Genomic DNA, 5,252 nt, shown 5'->3' on the forward strand with positions numbered 1-5,252 from the left:
TTCCTCACAGCGTCATGTATTGTATTATCAGAATCCAAATTTTTTCCAGCATCATGAATCTGAGAAGTTTCGTCAGAAAAACTCAGATTCAGTGAAGTATCATAAAACTCATCAAGCTTTTGAGCTGGAGATGCCTTTTTGGACTTGTTTTGCAGGGTTTGAATGAAAATACATTTCTCTTGCATTGATTTGGTGGGAAATGCTATATAAGTCCTTGAACTGAAGTTGTAATGCAATTGGAAATTGAATTGCAATTGGAAACTGACGGTTTATTTATTTTTTTATAGGAATTGTGAAATAGAATTTAAGTTGTGGTTCATCCTTTTGTTTTAAAGAATTTGGATATCACTTCTTAATGATTAATTATTTTTATGACTCCACATAAAGATTAAATTAAGGCTACTCTCAATCATTGCATACAATATATAATATGAATGTATGCATGAATATGAACTGCGAAGTGACCATAGTTCACACATTATAAGCCAACTAGAATAAAGATTTCAATCTTAACTGATGGACTAGGCACAAAATATTAGCAAACAATGCCTTAAAAAAAGTTTGCTTGGAAGTGATTCAGCATTTGTTTGATCAACCCTTGACTCATATTGCTTAATTAGAATGCAAACATTTTTATAATTGAGATTTTCTTCATTAGCTTTAAGTTTTTGGCAATCTTCTAACTAATTACAAATTGTTTAAGGCCCTAAAAACTATAGCATTCGAGTCCTGCAGCAGAAAAACAAAAAATATCATAAAAACCTTTGCAGAAATAGCGTAATACTGCAATGGGTAATTTAACTATAATGCTTTGTTTTTTATTGGTTATTTTTCTTGTCTTGTTTTTGTAGAAATAATAACATTGACCATATCTGCATTTTTTTTGTAGGATCAAACAATTATGATATAAACTTCTGGATTTTCTTTCATGATAGAATCTAATACTCTCCTAAGTTCATCTCAAACATCAAATGCAACGGAACATGAACACAACAGTCCACGGCTCAAAAACGACCAAGGAAGCCTCCTAAAGTTCCTATACAATCCAAGAGTATATTTTGGGAGCATTGTATAAAGGGAAGAAGGAAGTTGAGTGATGGGACCGAACAACAAATAGGGATATGCAAATACTGCAAAGTTGAGATCCCAACAGTTTATGGAAGTACTATTGGGTTAAAAAAACCACTTAGTAAGGAGGTGTAAGTCAAGTCCGCTCTACAAAACGAGTGGGGAAGATAAAAGTCAAACTATATTGACGAGTGAGTCTATGGGGCAAGGAAGTGCCTTGGTTCCTCATACTTTTAATCAAAAAAAATGTGAATTGAAAGTTGCAAGGTACGTGATTGTCGATGAAGTGCCTTTTAGGGCTGTCGAAGGGAAGTGGTTTGTGGAATTATTGCATGAATTACAACCTAGATTCTTAATTCCTTGTCGAAAAAAAGTTGCAGGTATGGTTTATGATCTTTTCTAGTTGAGAAAGCTAAGATAAAAAGTGTGATCGGTGACAAAAGGGTAAGTATCACTACTGATACTTGGACTTCCATTCAAAATATAAATTACATGGTAGTGACAGCTCACTTCTTGGATAGTGATTGGAAGCTGAATAAAAGAATAATCAACTTCACAAAAATCACTAGTCATTCTGGAGAAGAAATTGGGAAGATGGTTGAGGTTTGTCTGAGATAGTGGAAGATAGAAAAAGTCTTTTCAATTGTAGTTGACAATGCTTCTTCTAATGACACTGCAATTGATTACTTGAAAATAAGAATGAAAAGTGAAAATTCATTGTTGTTTGAAGGGAAATACTTGCATTTGAGGTGTGCTTGTCATATAATTAACTTAATTGTTAAGGATGGCTTGAAGGAGCTTAATGTTTCAATTAAAGCTATAAGAAATGCAGTTGTTTTTATACATTCTTCCCCATCAAGATTGAGAATAAATTTAGGGAGTTTGCCATGCTAGCCAAGTTTTCTAGTACATCAACAGTACCTATGGATGTCAAAACGAGGTGGAATGCAACTTATAAAATGCTTGAAGTTGCATTAAAGTATAGAAGGGTGTTCGAAAGGATGACTGAAGAATGGTTGCCTTTTATGAATTATTTTCGTGAAAAAGATGGTAAGGGTAAAGAAAGGATTGGACCTCCAATTGCTGATGATTGGGAGACAGCAAAGGCTTTTGTACATTTTCTGAAAAAGTTTTATGATGCCACTTTGGAGCTAGGTGCATCAAAAGTTCCTACCTCTCAATTGATTTATCAAACAATGATTGCACTACAAGTTGAGATTGAAAGAAAGAGACATGATGATTCGATCCAATTCTTAAAGAGGTAGCATGTGCAATGAAGTTAAAGTTTAACAAGTATTGGGGAAATTGAAATAGCATGAATCCTTTGATATTTATTGGTAACATTTTAGATCCGAGGAACAAACTTCAAATGATCAAAGTCACCGTCAGAAAATTGGGAGGTACTCCTACAAGGATCAAAGAATTTGTTGATAATGTCAAACAAAACTTGGAAACTTTGTGGTCGGAGTATAAGGGAATAAATGATATATTGAATGTCGAGAGTCAAAGTATGCAAATAGAGTGTGACAACAGAGATGGAGGTATTAGTGGTGGTGGTGGTGGTCTTTGTGATGAATTGTTTGATGATTTGGAAGCACAAAACGAAGAAGAACAACTTCAAGTGATATCTAATGAAGTTGATAAGTATTTGGCCGATGAGATTGAAAAACGATCTAATCAATCTTTCAATCTTTTGGAGTGGTGGAAAGGAAGTGAAACTAGGTACCCAATCCTTTCATTGATTGCTAAAGATATTTTTTCAATTCCATGCTCAACCGTTGCTAGTGAGTCCGCTTTTAGCTTGGGCAAAAGAGTTGTGGATCTTTTTAGGAGCAGTTTGAGTCCTAAAATGGTAGAGGCGTTGGTTTGTACTAGTGATTGGCTAAGAGCAGATGAGTTTTCTTTTTGAAAAGATCCAACAGACGATGACCTTGAACTATACAAGGAAATTGAAGAAATTGAAAAAAGTAATATTTTTTTATTTATTTAAGTTTAAATTTATATAATGTCATTATTAATCTAACATGAATACTAATGTTTCTTTTAACAGCTGCAAATGTCACTCAAGGTCGTGCCAACACTTCATCTTCCTCCTCCACTTTGGACTAACTTTAGAGTAAGACTATAATTACGTTTTACTTATTTTAAATCTAATATTTGTAACTAAATGTAGTTTTAACTTTTGCAGGTCCTTCGAGATGGAGGAGTTTCAACAAAATTATAGTTAGTAAGACTATATTTATGTTTACTGATTTAAATTCCAATATTTTTAAAATTTATTTTTTAAATTTTGCAGGTCTTTTGCGATGTTGGAGTTTCAAAACAATTGCAGGACATGACACTATTTTTTGCAACTAACCTCGAACTTTTTAGAATAACAATTTGTGATATATTTGATGTGTCATTTGTTTTGAAAATACTCTGCTTATCTTGTAGAATCTTTTCTTGTGGAGTTGCTCTTTTGAAACATATATATTATAAAACTCTATTGTTCGATCTGTGGCGTTTAGTTTCCTTTTAAAGTAGATATAATTTGTGTAGTTGAATCTTTGTCGCATTCGTCCATGAACCTGTTTTGTTTTGAGATATTTATGTTTTCTTGGAATGCATTTGGATAAATTATGTTATTTGTGGCTGTCAAGTGAAATTTGAGGCATGGTTATGATTTTTGATTGGTAGGACAGATGATTGAAAGTTATTTTGTTGTGATTGTGATGAGATTAACAATTTTTGTAAAAAATTTCGATATATACGGTATTATACCGATACCGTACCGAAATTGCGGTATACCGAATCTTATCGGTAAGAACGGTATGTAATTTATGTCATACCGAAATTTCGGTATACCGACATGACGGTATACCGAAATATCGGTACGGTATCGATATTCATTTTTCGGTACCGAAATTTTTCGGTACGGTATACGGTATTATTTAAAAAATTCGGTATACCGTACCGAGCCAGGCCTAGTCCCCGCCCTCGGGCCTAGCATCATCAGAACCTACAACAATCAAGTCTAGTGATTCTAAAGACTCAACATGCATATATCGTAAATAACAAATAAATATAGTAAAATTTGCATGGGAGCAATAATCCCATGATAGTGAAATGACCACAAGCAATATTGCATAATCTCAAAAATGAACATTTTATATTCTTATGCACGTAATATAATTAAATGACACAATTAAATATCCTGAAATAATTTACTGCTTGGATTCAATCGCTCCCAGGCTCGCTGCAACCTAAATATATCATGAAAATATGCACTAGATTTATGGGACCAAACTATACAATAACACTTAAAAATGTGACAATTTCACCGAACGATTTCGTATTTAATCATGACTCCGAACCAACCCGAGCCAACACTTAAACATCGTATAGTCATGATTAAAATACGTCTAAAATGATAAAATAATGCTCCTAAAATGATGCAAGTCGAAATCTAGGTGAATGAAGGCCAAAACAAGAAACGCTCTTTCGAGAGTCGATTTGGCACATCGCACCGTAAATTCTCGTACAACCTCAAAAATGATCCGAATGACGAACGGTCAAAAACATGACCTTCCCAACTCAAAGGGGCACTGTCCAGTCTAAGGTCATAGGCTAAAAGCCAACCGAGAACTCGAACGAGCCACCGAACCAACACAGCAAGTTTCTGTCCAAAAATACAGCAACCGTGCTTTGATTTGCTTGCGTCGTTTGCGAGGCTAATGGCCATTGGGGCTTGAAGCACCGACCAAAACCTCTTACCAGCATCCCAATGAATGATTTGAACCATGGCTAGGGGCCCTAGGCCAGCCACAATCCTCACCATTCCAGCAACCAACCGAAAAGATTCACCGAGAGCACCTTTGCATGCGCGTGAGGTGTTGTGCTTTGCTTGCTGTCTCGTGTCGTTCCAGTGGCCATTTGATTGACCATGACACGAACTAGACATCTTGGGGTATGGTATGAACCATGGATAATGGCCCTAGGCCAACCAAAATCCACATCAAACCAACCAAAACCGAACTCATATGCTGTACCAATAAAGAAGCTGAATGTGGGGGGAGGGGCTGTTCTAGCATTTTATTCAAAAACCGATTAGCCATGGACCAAGCCACCAAAAGGGCGACTTAGTCTCGTCTTAGACATGCTAGGGAAGTGATCCAACCATGGCTATAGGTCTTGGGGCAGCC

General features: G+C 35.5%; 1 long non-coding RNA gene across 1 annotated transcript; it reads left to right on the forward strand.

Annotated features, from left to right (window-relative positions):
* The first annotated feature begins 2,349 nt into the window (after positions 1-2,349).
* Positions 2,350-3,564, forward strand: LOC140837896 (uncharacterized). Its single transcript, XR_012119503.1, has 4 exons — positions 2,350-3,035; positions 3,119-3,184; positions 3,257-3,291; positions 3,365-3,564. It is a non-coding gene; the product is annotated as an uncharacterized lncRNA (long non-coding RNA).
* Positions 3,565-5,252: the final 1,688 nt, after the last annotated feature.

This window comes from Primulina eburnea, chromosome 8, assembly GCF_022965805.1.
Source record: "Primulina eburnea isolate SZY01 chromosome 8, ASM2296580v1, whole genome shotgun sequence".
NCBI lineage: Eukaryota > Viridiplantae > Streptophyta > Magnoliopsida > Lamiales > Gesneriaceae > Primulina > Primulina eburnea.